The sequence below is a fragment of the Caloenas nicobarica genome, chromosome Z (assembly GCF_036013445.1).
Source record: "Caloenas nicobarica isolate bCalNic1 chromosome Z, bCalNic1.hap1, whole genome shotgun sequence".
NCBI lineage: Eukaryota > Metazoa > Chordata > Aves > Columbiformes > Columbidae > Caloenas > Caloenas nicobarica.
This window is the reverse complement of record NC_088284.1, coordinates 92,433,249-92,447,988: the sequence shown is the minus strand read 5'-3', so window position 1 is coordinate 92,447,988 and position 14,740 is coordinate 92,433,249.

The following is a 14,740-nucleotide window of genomic DNA, read 5'->3' as shown; positions in this document are numbered from 1 at the left end:
TATCTAAAGGAACTGTGGCCAAATTTGGCAAGCAATGCTGTCTGCCAGTGTCTGCAGATGCATTGTTTCCTCCTTCTTCACTCATGCTGTCTATGGTCTTATGAGAGCGCTAGCTGACAACAAGCAAAAATATGTCAACTATCTATTGTGAACTTTCTAAAAGACTTCAGCTTCTCAAGCTTTCCTGCTAACCACAGCACCGAGCAGCTCCTTGCAGCAGGCACCACAACAATTAACTGCTGCAGAAGTTTAATAGCCAAAAAGGGGAAATCATTGCTAATGGTGTTTTTACCAAAACATTAAGGGTCAATAAAATTCTGTAAGGAGTAATTCTAAGCTCAGTATACTCCATAGCAAGCTAGAGCGACACATTTTTACTTTTTCCTCCAACAGCTATTTTATTTAAAACCTGGAGAGGTTTGGTTTGGTTTTTGTTTTTTGGTTTTTTTTTTTTTTTCAGGGGAAGGTTAAAATGAAAAGAACAAGCATGTGCTTACAAAGTACTTCTTGTAGCACTCTGCAAAAGACTGAAAGCCAGAAGTAAAATGTTAAATGCAATGGGCTCTCAATGGGGGAAAAAAAACACCCAACACATTAAGGAAAACAGCAAGAAAACACTAGAGGTGAGCGGTGGTTCCCACTGAGTTTTCTGCTTCCCTCATCTGTGGTTCTAAGACTCTCTCAAAGCAATAGGTAAGAGCCAAGTACCAAGATTCCTTTAAAGTTCAATTACATTATTTGAGATGTTTATAAACTGAACGTGAAATCTCCTGCCATGAGAGCTGCAATTAGAAGAAACTCCGCACAGCAATGACATTGCTGCAATACATGGCCAGTGGTCGTTGGCCCACAGCCGGATTACTGTTAGGTTCTGGACACTGAGCTATGACAAGGATATTAATAAATTGGAAAGAAACCTAAAACAGCAGCAAAAAGCAGCATGGACTTGGAAAGATGAAGAGAAACTGATAGCTTGTATCCTGAGAGCAGAAATCTGGGAGCGAATCTGAACACATCTGTGTATGTAGCATGGGGAAGAGTTGCTTAATCTCAGTGCTAAGCCAGGCTAGGTGAGGGAATTGTAGCTTGTATTAAGTTTGTGATATTTTTCCTAGTTGTAAATGATAATTAGGAAACAGGAGGGCATCTTATTAGGAGTGCCTTAAGAAACACCTGCAAAACAACCACCAAGTTTTTCTGGATAATACTGATAATAAGGGATAAATGAAATTTAAATTCTATTGAGTTTGTAGTCCTATTATGATACTATTGAGATTGGACTTCATGAAGTGTTTATTTAAAGCAAAATACAACATGGATAATAAAATGAATGGGACATCAATATTCTGTCTAAGAATATTCAGTGTCCTCCTTATTTTATGTATTTGCCACATCTAGAGTTTACATGTTCTCTGCTCTCCAGCAAGTAAAAGCAACGTGGAACCAACATGCAGCCAAGAGTTCCTGTGCAGGTGCAAAAGGACCCCAGGCCCTTTAGTGGCCTCTCGAGGCCACCGCTTGTGATAGGATCTTAAAGTGTTTCCATAACCGCCCAATTTCCAGCCAGGTTCCTCTGGTCAGGAGCTGTGCTGGACCTTAAGGTAGAACACGAAGAAGATTTTCCCTGCAGGGCGCCTCTGACGCGGGTACTCTAGCAATAGGTGCACTGTGGGTTTGCAGGGATAAACCACATCAAACTCACAGTGGGCTTTGCAATCTGTTCTGGCTACATCCAAACATCTTATTTCGGATATGACTGCCAAGAAAAAAAATATTCCCTTTACAAAGATGATTATTTTTCTAGCATTTTTCTGACTATTACGTTCTACTAATCGGCAAAATACAAAGAAAAAAAAAGTTTTTAGAGCTTGTCTCAAATATTTGTCGATGATGAAGAGGTATGTGTCTCTTCTGAACTAGATGACTTGTAAAAGAAAGTGTTTGCATTTAGCAGGGCACACCCGAAGTTCTCCTACCTCCTGAAGGCAGAACACACAAGACAACAGAAGTAAAAAAAGAAAAAACCGTTTTCTCCCATTTGTTCAATTTGTCACCACATTTCAAAGAGACTCTGGCTATGGGGAGAAAATGGCTAATGACTGAAGGCACTTAATAGAACAACAGCATTTTAAAGGAAATTAATACTTAATGGCTTCATGAATTTCTAATCTATAATGAAACAATATATCTCAATTGGTAGGCTTATAGCAAGGACAATTCTCTGAGACATTACTCAAGCAATATGCTGACTGCAGCATAGTTGTAAATGTTTGGGTTTGGTGTTTTGTTGTTATGTTTGTTTGCATGTAATGGGGTTTTTTTGTTTGTTTGGGGGGGGATGTTTTTTGTTTGTTTGTTGTTTTTTTAAAGCACATTGTGATTTTTTTCTACTAATGTAGCCACAGCATGTTTAGTTCACTTGTACCTTTTCCAGAAAACAGAACATGTACCAGGTCAGTGGCAGTACGTATGTGGTTCATGCTTCTTTCTGCTGCGGCGTTCCTGGCTGGCCAGTTCAAGGGGTAGTAAATATTGAAATTGGCAGCCTGCACACAGGGGGTGGAAATTGGATAGTCTCTTTGATCATAGGCTTACGACAGCCAGCTTATAGAGTTTTGTTGCTCTGGTAACGAAGAATTTCTGGTACCACCGAGGTGAGGGTCCAGTAAATTGGGTGTTTTGCATCAGGAAGGTACAGCATAACCAAGGGGTATAGAAGTGCTCGTTGTATACTTAATTCTGCCTCCCCCTGGTTCAGCCCTTTTTACTTTCATGTCCTTTGACTCTGCAAGAATCCTATCCCTATACAATGCTTTATTGTATCCTGTTAAAAACTAACCACTATAAGCATTCCTGAGTATCCCCAGAGTATTGTTTATTCAATTTCTGGAAAGACTTAAATCCTCCCGTGGGGATATGGCAGGGAAGAGGGTGGTTTTGTTACATGTTATTTGCTTTCTTGCATAAAGTTCTTCCACGGTTTTCAGAACAGTCAGACTTTAATCTAAACCCTGGTTATACCTTGGTTTCAAAAATACTAGTGCTAAGAAGCATTTTACCTAAGGTATCCATTTGATCCATTTCTTTTATATGGCATAAACAAACTACTTGTAACAAATAATGCATAATTAGTTTTACTTCTCGATTTGAAGGGGTAGGGATGTAGCCTAAAAATTGGAATATGTGAATAAAACTAACTTTTTATGATGAAAAGTTATATAATTTGGTTTAATGAATGCCACAGGTCATGTCTAGCAGGAAGCGGCTCATGGATAAAATCTCTCTCGTACTTTCCGTTCCTGTTTCTTCTCACCACCTGTCCCAAAAAAATCACAGAATCACAGAATGTTAGGGATTGGAAACGACCTCGAAAGATCATCTAGTCCAATCCCCCCGCTGGAGCAGGAACACCCAGATGAGGTTACACAGGAAGGTGTCCAGGCAGGTTTTGAATGTCTCCAGAGGAGGAGAATCCACAACCCCCCTGGGCAGCCTGTTCCAGTGTCTGTCACCCTGACTGAGAAGAAGTTTCTTCTCAAATTTAAGTGGAACCTCTTGTGTTCCAGCTTGAACCCATTACCCCTCGTCTTACTGTTGGTTGTCACTGAGAAGAGCCTGGCTCCATCCTCGTGACACCCACCCTTTACATATTTGTAAACATTAATGAGGTCACCCCTCAGTCTCCTCCAAGCTAAAGAGCCCCAGCTCCCTCAGCCTTTCCTCATAAGGGAGATGCTCCACTCCCTTCAGCATCTTCGTGGCTGCGCTGGACTCTCTCCAGCAGTTCCCTGTCCTTCTGGAACTGAGGGGCCCAGAACTGGACACAATATTCCAGATGAGGTCTCACCAGGGCAGAGTAGAGGGGAAGGAGAACCTACCAGAGCATCTGATTCCTGCACTCTGTGTTGCTATAAGGTATTTGTCTTTAATGATTCTATTGCTGCTTTGAATGTTACAGTGTTTAACATGCAAAACACCGATTATTTCCCTTTCCAAGTGTCCTGAGTCCTCTCTGAAGTCCTGCTTCTGTTCTACTGTCCATTGGCTTGTTTCAAAGATCTGTTACCTTATCAAAACCCCTCAGTTGGACTTGGCAATGTAGGTAAGAAATTCTAGAGTTCTCTGCACTGTTTCACTTTTCTTGTCCATAGTCTTGTCTTATCTGGTCTGTGAATACCAATTTCAAATGAAGGAGGGAGTCTAACTTCTGAAACTTCTACGATGTGTCTACGCACCTGTCTGTCTTATACTGGAATAAAGTGCTGGAAAGAGATAGTAACACTGAACTTGGAGGACATAAAATGGTACAGACAGCCTTTTTTTTCTTGCTTCTGCAGAACAACCAAAACAACAGTGTTTTTCTTCAACTAGGTTCATATTAGTATATAAAATTTGTTTCGAAGTTGCTTTCAAAACTTCAAAAAAAAGTTATTTTGCCTTCTGATTGCCATCCCACTCCCACGGGCTGCCTCAGCCACTCATGGGGCTCCTTCCACGTCCCAGAAGCGAGGGGACCTCTGGCTGAACAACTGCAGGGGGCTACAAGGCTCAGACCGGGGATCTTTTCATTCCTTTAGTACTTTTTCTTGTTATGGACCCAACTAGGGTAGTTTACCACGGACAATTCACCACAGCACAGAATCGTCCTGCGTGCAGCTCACAGCCAAGCGGTTATCACCTGCTGGGATCCTTCACAGGAACACTCTGCCATGTGTTTTCCATTGCGGGTCTGCTTGCAACTAGCTCTGTAACTTGAGTCACATTCATTACAGTTGCTTCATGAAAAAACAGCGTGTAGTTTGAAACTATAGGTGTTTGCCCCGGTTGCCTTTGTAAAAATCACAGTATTCTGGAATATTCACTCACATTCTGGGAGGGGAGAGAGGTTCCGGTTACCTCCTGATTGCTATGCTTTTTGTTTGCTAAAAAACCAATTACTCGATTAATATGACTTAGATATGGTAAATCTCCTAACAGCCAGCAAAATGAGGACTGCAGAATCCCTATTAAATTATTTTGGACACGGATGCAAATATACTGGACCAACAGTGCTCCAGAACTGCATTCCACGGCCTTCTTTCAGAGCTTACAAAATGAGGCTTAGTCTGGGGCTTTTCGTTGAAACATTCCCGTGAAGATTCACCATCTGCACACTTCATAGAGCACATAAAACCGATTAACAAACCCTACTGTTTCTGGTCATTTTGGATCCTGATGAACTTGGTAGGACATCACTGTGCCGCTTGAGCTGATTGCCGCTGAACCACACAGCTCCTGCTCTCACACCACCGCCAGGGCCACACGCTGATCCTCGGAGATGGGACTATAATGTGGACGTGCTTCACTCTGTCTACAGCCTCCCAGGAAAATCTGAGGTAAAAAATTAAAATTGCCGAATCAGTTATTTTTCAGGTGCTGACTGACCATAATCGTGGTCTGTGAGATGGTAGTGTTTTGTTCTGTGATGTACTAATTATTCACAAGAGGTAGGCATACCATCCTGCTTACAACTTGCTGGCTTTAACCCTGTAATATTTGTATATCAGCGCCATGAAATGCTGAGACGTATCACGCATTTACATTGTAGTACAGCATCTATATGTCAGTTTTAAGTGTCTCAGTACGTGCTAAGCTTTAGCGTGTGGATCTGAAAATTAGATTTACTACACAACTTTCAAATATGAAAATCACTCATCCCCTATTGCTAGTAGCAGCCTAAGTGGAATGCTAGCGCTGCGGGTGCAGGGCAGCAGCAGGGCCGTACTGCACCCGGTGGGGTGTCTCCCCACTCAGCAGGACAGCCTGAAGCCTCCCCAGGGCTGCCCAGCCCTGCACACAGCGCCAGCAGCAACCGCCCCCCCTCTGCCCACTGATCTTTTCCAGTTTATAAAACTGACAAACAGAGGGTAATAGATGGCTTTTAAAGATATGCAGCTTATTTATCAGGAGGAACAGAGCTGGATACAGCAGCACAGGATTTTTTCCTCATCAAAACAGACAAAGAACTGAAAGATAGATGCTACCAGATGCCACATAAATCCAGACTCCCATCTGACAAACTGTAATGAGTCATTATCATCCTGCCACTCAGATGGAGGGAGATCCTCCAGTAAGTCTGTGCCCCTACACTGGGGTGACTTTTTTTTCTTGAACTGCTCCACACAGTTAACAGAAACATACCATTTATTGTTAAGCCATATTTCCCTTGGTTCAGAATTAAACCATTCTAGTAGCAATAAGCAAAAGGTATTTCCCTCCCACCCCCTTCCTTTGACATCTACATTCTCCTACACAAAATGAGTTTATCAAATTTATAACAGACCTAAGCACAGGAAGGATCTTTAAGAACTCTTCCAGCAGAGCTCAACTGAAAGGCTATTTTGCCAGTAGCTTTTCAGCTATCACATCAGTGTCAGGGGAAAAATGTAATTTCCTCCAAGCATTTCCAGCCACAGTAATTCTTGAAAGGTTCCCTTTGACCCTTTTATCATACAAGTTAGAACAACTGAGATTTTAATTCAGAACATTATTATAGAGTAATATGTAAAATATATGTACACAGACTATTCCAGCTAATAATCAGCATGAGTACAGAAAGAGTATGGACAGGCAAAAAGCAGAAGAAAACAGATGAGAAATAAACACACGGGAGGAGCAGCAACAAAATGGAATGGGAATGGAATTCAATCCAAAAGGAAGAGCAATTTGTTTTCATAGCTTGGAGGAGTAAAAGGAACAAGCCCACTGCAAGTTTTCACAGCCAGAGTCCCTCAGATAAGTGCATGGATACTGGCCAGTCTATGCAATGAAGTATAACTGAGCTCACCACACCATTCAAAAGTGAAATGAGAACACAGAGCATTTTGTAGGCTATTTGTACACTGGGGCAGGTGTGCACCCAGCAGCCCTGCAGTCCCCCGCCCTTGATTCTCCAGATTGGAGACTTACATGAACAAATTACAGCTCTCTTTCAGGCTGGGGCACCAGAGGTTCCTGTCTGTGCAAAGCTACCGTATGGAGAGAAAGAATAGGAAGGGAGAAATTTTGGGACTGCATGCCTACGTCTTGCCCTGCTGTGCAAAGGCAGGCTGTAGCTAGGGAACAAACTCCATCCTGCTTGAAAAGTGCTTCCTAAGCATAACCTTGTGAAGTAAAGTACTCAGAATAGCAATTAGAAACAAACCCACCCCCTTTACTTAGCAGCTCATGTCAAAGAAGCTTAAGCACATGCCTAAAGTTAAACAGATGTTTAGGTTTCTGCTGGAGTGGGGCCCGTGCTGACTCCGCAGTATTGCAGATTTACAGGGCTGGCCAGCAGCAACCGCTGGTACCTCTGCTCTGCTGATACGTGCTCCTTGCTATGCACATACTGCAAACACTGGCTCTGATGCCAGATTCCTGTAGTGTACACAAAGCCATAAAAGTACTTCTCAAACTCTAGCAATCTAGTTGATTCAAATAAGGCACGTAAATGTCTTGAAAATGAAATGTATATATATTTGTGTGCTACATGGGTACATAATGTTTTCACAACCTGATTATTGACCCAAATATCCTAAAATCCCACATTAAACCTATAGTGGGCATGGACAAAAATGCAAGAGAAGGTGAAAAACATCCAGTTAAGATTGTTATAAGCTGCTCTTTCAAACTAATGACATGTTAAAAAAGTATTGTATCCACAGTGTCTAGAAATGAACAAGTGCATTACAAATGGTCAAGTCTAATCTCTGTTCTTCAAAACTCTTTGCCCTTTTCTAGCCTAAAGTGTCAGGTTATTCCAAATGGACGTTATCTGCATTAGAGACAAACTCCATTGTGGGGGGAAGCTCTAGTTGCCAAGTACTTGCCAGACGAATTAACAATTAGGTACTTCCCTCTGTCCTGGGGAACCTGGACTATAAAAAGAGAGTGGGAGACAGACCCAGATTTAGCTAAATGAGCTGCACCCACTCCAAAAACAGTATGCCAAGTTTCAAAATATTCTGGCTTGCAGTAAAACTTTAAAGATAAGTTTCCAACAATCATCAATATACACACGCATGCTAGGATTTCATACAGAAATATAGTTCATAGTGACGCCTGGGTAATAGGCAACTTTTGCCAGAATTGGGACGTATATAGAGAACATGCTCGTGCATTGCCTATAAAACTCTGTACATTAATTACAGCTGGCAAGCAACACATATAGGCAACGAGGGTGGTTATGAAATAGATTGCGAGATATGCTGGTTTAAAAAAAAAAAAAAAAAAGAAAAAGGTCTATGCCAGAGGTACATAAGCAGTCTGTGAATAAATGAATGCAGTCCTGCAAAACATTGTTGACTACAAACTGGCACACAGATCCTTTGCTGGTGCTCCAGACACCCAGAAACTGACTTGCTAATCAAGTTACACTGAAAATACCTCTTTCTTCCAGTTTTCTATTCCAAAAAGCTGCAGATGCACACGTCATTTGTGAGGAAGAGGTAAGAGGGCCACAAGATTCTCAAAGTCTTGCCACAAATTAAAAAAAAAAAAAAAAAAAAAAAAGGATTTCCTAGTCCTTCCTATTTTCTGAAGCATATGCTGAAGAAGCAAGTTAAAAGATACATTTAAGAAGAATACGTGGAAGCAAGCCTAAGGCTTTCTCTTAAAAGGTTAAATGAATTTACTCCCTTCACACGTGAGAGTTGCAGTGAAATGTACAGATTCTTCCATTCCTACCTGGTTGAGTTTGCTGAAACAGTCTGGTTGCCCAAAAACTGTAGCTGCACAAAAGATGATCATCCATCATAGGGATGAATGCGCACATGTAAGTGCAAGCAATCTGAACAACAGGAATATGCCCCAGATAGAAACAAATGCAAGATGGAGCATTTAAGTGCACTAGGAAATGTTTTCATTTATAGTTAAAAAAACCCCAAAACCTCAATAACAAAAAAAAATATAAAAGTTATAAAGGTAGATTTTTTTATTATATTGTTTATAAAATTTCTTCTATTAAATACTCTACACAGGATTTTACGGGATCAACGGCCTTGTGTAAGCATTTGCTGTACCTGCCCAGTCAGGCCAGCACAAAGGACCAAAGCCCTGCTTGGGTTTTCACACAAATTCCACTGCCTCTGTACAGAGAGAGCCCACAACGAAGCACAAGAAAAGGGATGGGAGATCTGTGCAGAAAGGATTAAAATTCTTTATAAAATTGCTTGATTTCTAGTAGCACAGAATCTGCATAATATCTTTTCCCAGTCTGATTTTTCCATTAGCTTTCATAATAATAAACAGCGCTAGAAGTGTGTAGGATACTTCTTCTCATCCCTAGAGAGCCATGGTTTTTAAGTGATCTCTCAGATGGGGCACGGTTTGAGGTACAAGAACTATCCGGCATCGGGTTAACAATCCTTTCAGAGGAACCAGAGAATTTAGCCCTGAAAGATAGGGGCAGTACCTCCTGACCTTCTAAATTTCATGCATGATTTTAGCCTGGTTTTGTCATTACAAAACTGTAATATAAGTGAAGTTTACAAAGTGTCTTGCTTAGAGTGTTGATGACGATAGAAGTATGTCATTTCACAACAAAAACAAGTTTAGTTCATCTCTAAAGAATGCACTATCCTGAAAACGACCATTCCCGAGTAAACTGAGGAACCATTGGGAGTCACACCAATGTGAAATTTGTTCTTCTCTCTGAAAAGCAGAGGAACTGTTTATTTCTTCATGTGCTCAGACACAATCTGGATTTTCATTTAGTTATTACTGCAGCACAGTGAAATGAGAGCTATAGCATTCTGGTAAATTAATTATGGCCCAATTCTCCTCCATCTTTTGTGTGTTTTGATTCTAATGCTACAGGATGGGCACACTGTTCCCCTCCCTGCTCCTGTTTCTAGTTAACTTTTAGAAAGGATAATCTCACAACTCAGTTCAGAGTTCACTGATTTTTACTGAGATTTTACTATATATCCCCTTCAAAACGCAAGTTTGCTTTTAGATAGTATTTGTTCATTTCTAACCATTGGAAAGTGGAGCCCAGCCATTGCTGTGCTGCTGGAGCTGCAGGTCCTGACTCAGGTAGGGTTAGCCTGTCCATGGGACATGAGCAGGACCTTGGCAGGTAAGCAGGGAGTTACCAAGGCTCAGGTGGGCTCTGCCTTTGGGGCCAGAGCCATTTAGGGCCAGCCAGTATGAGGGAAAGTGCACACAACACCAGTTTTCAATACAGCACAGCCTGGTCCTTAGCACCAACACCACCGACCTCACCCTGCACAGCAGCAGAGGTGGAGGCAGGATCCTAGTCTGTCCCGCTTGCTTGACAGCCTTTTTTTTTTTTTTTAGATTATTTATGAGGGAAAAAAAAAAAAAAAAGTAGGCAGGAACTGTCTTTTTATCCATTCTAGCAGAGGAGACCATAAATGTCCCAACCCTACCCATGAGAAATCAAGCATTCCCCAACTTTTACAGCTAGAATAGAGTGAAAAAAAAGAGTTTCCTCTTTATATCATCTTGTCTTTTTTGGAGGAAAGCAAGACAGGCATCGTGCTGAAGAGTTCTGTTTGCGCAAGTCTAAGATCTCTGCACTATAGCTATCGAGCCTCGAAGAACTCCAAATATCAGCACAGGCTACAAAATGCTTCTCAGCAAACATCAGCAAGGTTCAGACTTGCAGCAAGAGCCCCGATGCCTGGTAGAACACCATAGGAAGAACACTGAAGAAATTGAGCACCAGCCTTGCTCTGGTCCCCACAGCAACAGGAAATTTGTTAAACGGAAGTCTGAGCTCATCCCAAGAAGCAATCAATGCCCCCAGGACACGGGAAAAAGATATGACCTGGAAAGAGAGGTCAGGAAACATGCTGGCAATCAGCTTAGTCCAAGTACCTGCACAGCCAGACACCTTGACAAGTTTTGCTGCTCCTCGAGATGCATGAACGGCATAATCCTGCTCAGGATGAAGCTGATTTCCATCAACTTCTGTAGCAGTTTGATAAAGTGCCGGACAGTTCAGCAGACACACTGCTGCAGAGTTGGTACATGCTGCTGTGTGCCAGCCACCCGGTACCTCCCAGCACGAGCACCGGCTGTGACTCAGCAGCAAGAAAAGGCCAGTGAAGAGCAGCACGCCAGAGAGCAGCAGGAGCAGGGCTGCTCCATGAAGAGACATGAGCCAGAAGCCGAGGTGACCACAGGGTGACCACAGCCCCCTCACCGACCAAGACACAGACTCACAGGGTGTGAACGGGACAGGCAGAGCGGGGTGCTGGCACCTCAGCAGTCCCTGATCAAACAAAAGGGACATAAACTGCATCCAGGGTTTGTGAAGAGGACCCAGTCAGCAGCAAAAGGAGATGGAGCTGGGGACAAGGCCACAACACAGACCCAAGACCTTCCAGGAGGCAGGGCCAGGGCTGAAGACAGGCAGGCTTGCAAAGCTTGAGTTGAAGCCCAGTCGCAGGAGGAGTCTGGTCAGGGCTGGTGGTGCATGGCCCCGACACCGTGCTTCAAACCAGAACTTCTCGTCTCCTTGCAGGAGGAGGTTACTGTTGTAACCCTCTACTGCTTTTATCACCATGTTTCCAAAAAGAAAGACAGCTGCCTCAATACTTCTCTCTCTTTTAAGAGAACAGTTTTTAAACCAGCTGTTAGGGTAATTTAAGCTCATGCTGTCAAATAAATTGACCATGCAATTTTAGAGGTTTACTTCATTTATAGCTTTTAAAGACAGCCTCAGGGACCTCAGAGTTGCTGCTCAAGTGAGTATTTTGTTGCTTTAACTTAGTATTGAAAACATATTACTGTCATCTTTCAATCTCCATTTGTGCCTTTCATACCATGCTGCTTCCTGCCACATCACACTCATTCATTTCTACTTTTCTGTATTAAAACAACAACAACAAAAAGTCACAGACCCAGCACGCGCCTGTTAGGTAACCCCTTGCTAGCGGGCGCAGGAATTTGGGATGCCGAGCGGCTGCAGCTGAGTGAGCAGACTTGGCAAGCTCTGATTTTACTTCCTGTGAAACTGGAATGCAGAGCAGCTTGCTGGGCTTTGGACTTGGTGCAGTAATCGCTCCACTAAAGAGGTAGGCTGGGAAAGGAAAATAAAGCAGGCATTGAAGCAAGCCTACTGCCAGGTCTGCAGAGCAGGACTCAACTGAAATAAAGTATTTTAAAGTAGCTCAGCACACCCTATTGCATGTATGAGGAAGTGGTCGCTGTGGTCAAATTGCCTCTCCTCTCTCCCACCCCAAGCCACATGGTTCACTTTTTGCATGAAAGCTGGAGTATAAAAGAGATGATAAATTTCATACTGGTCACTTAATGCAGTGTTAACCTCTACCCTCGGAAACTCTGGAAGGAGGAAGCTAGTTGGATAGTTTTGAACAATTTTTACAAGCGAAGCTGCAGGAACAGTAAGTTCTTGTAAGTTTAGCTCATACAGGAGGCAGAAGTGTCCATCCCTGCAAAGGGGATTCCTACAGTGTTGACAATAGAACTTGCAGACCTGCTGTTGTCAGGAGACCAGACATCCTGAATCCCACTACTCTTTGAATTTCATCTCATACCCAAGCAAGTGCTAGAGTTACCACCAGTGTCACTTGTCACAAACTCTTATTTAGTAAGCACGTGTTAGTGACCCTCTTCGTTTCTGCCTGAGCAGGTGACATTCCCTAACAGCTAGAACCCAAAACAGGTCTTCGTAAGTGAAGCGTTTGTAGCAGGATCAAGGTATGATCATGTCTTCATGGTCTGAGGGTTTCACCGCCCTGTGTCGCTCAGGAGGTTACTAGTAAACACAGCATTTCTACTCAGCACTGATGATGAGCTGATGATTAACATTCTTATATTTCCCCATTTCTTAAAGGAGTTGCCCATTTGCTGTAAGCAAATCTCAGCGCCCCAACCCCTGCAGCTCGTGGGGCCACAGCCACCCCCTGGGACTCCAACCCACCCAGCTCCTCCACACACCGCTCCCCACAGGTTTTAGTCATTTAAAAAAACCTAAGAAATAGCTAGATCTGTTGGTTATGCTGAAGTTAGAAATCAAAGCCTCTTAGATTTTTTGACATATCTGTTTTTCTTTGTATTTTAAAAAGTTGTTTTTGCAAAGGACCCAAGTTATTTCAACTATATTCTCCAGAATTCAGGATTTTCTCAATTTTTTTCTTCCTGATTTAGGAATATAAATACATCACTGGTTAAGGACAAGATCTAGTAACAGTTAAATAGCCTTGTTCCCCTGAAGATAATGGGATTGCTCACATGAGACCATTGTGAAGAATTGCAGATTTTTTTAAAATATTTTTTTTAGCTTAAAATATTTAGAATAAGATCTCCCAGTTTTCCAGCACCACAGCTGTTACATGTCTGGCTTTAAACACAAATTTGTTCGTGCCATACTAAGATTCCCAGTGACAAGCTGCAAAATGGCAAGGCTGATTTTCCTTAGCATTGACAATTTATCCCTTATCAAGGATTTTTTTTAATAAGAGTACTTCTGTTTAAAATCCTTAATTTCATTTTATAGCATTCGTTTGAGGATGCATTCTGTCAAATAGATATTTTATACGATTAGGGATAGCTCAAGTCACTGATCCAAAACCTGGAATTGAGAAGTTTCTGCCAGTGTCTTAGTAGCAAGTTTTCATTTCAGGAGGAAAAAAAAAAATCCTCAATTTATCAAAAGTTCCTCTCAGGGAAGAGCTATTTTTGAAAAATGTCCTGATCAAAAAAACCCCAAAAAAATCAAAGAAAAAAACTCCAAACTCAAAGCCAACTTTGACATGTCAAAATTGGGTATGTCTAAGTCAGAAAGTATCGTTTGGGTCCAACGTTATATCCACTTCACGATTTTAGTTACCATGTTTAAAAAGTAAAAATATATACTTTCATTTACCAAATTTCATTTATTTTTAGAGCTATCAGCATTCAAAAAATTCAGATTTGAAATGGAAAGGTTTTATATCTACTGTATCACAGACAGAGAAAAATCCAAGTGGGAGATTTTTACTTCTCTAGACGTTTTCTGGTATTTCTGAAGCTGGAATCAAATAGATTTTCTGAGTTTAACAATACTATTTATTTTTTGAGATACCAATGGAAAGAAAGAAAAACCCAGACTCCCTCAGTATCCTGCATCCATCTGCGTGCAGGCTAAATCAAATTTATCCAAGAACTTCCTGACCGGGTGGAGACACTGGGAAATATTGGCCATACTGATTTTTTGTTCCTGACAAAGGTTGCCCTGGTGGAAAGTAATGTTATACTAGAGAGAGAATGATGGGTGTTCTTCTGTAGGAAAAAACCCCACTGAAATATAGTATTTTTTCAATAAATGGTGTTTCTAAATCTAAACCAAATAATAATAATAACAACAGTAATAATAATTTACTTATGAAAAATCAGAATCTGGGCTTGTAAGCTTTGGAATATCTTGACTTCATTTGGAACCGAGACAGACACAGAACAGGTTTTTATTCCTAATTTAACTTTACCAATCATTTAAAGTCAGTTTTTAAAGCACAGGATATTCGACCATGCTTTTATTTAAAAAAAAAAAAAAAGGCAAAAGAAAAAGCAGAAATATTCAGACCAGATGGGAAGCTCCACAGATTAGCCATCTCCTTCTCCTGCTAGTGTAATTAAAACTATTTTGATCTACATTAAATAAGATACCAGCACACATAAAGGAACCCATTTCGCCCACTTCTCCATGCTAGCAGCTCCCATGGGAGGAACAGGGTCTGTTTCCCCATTC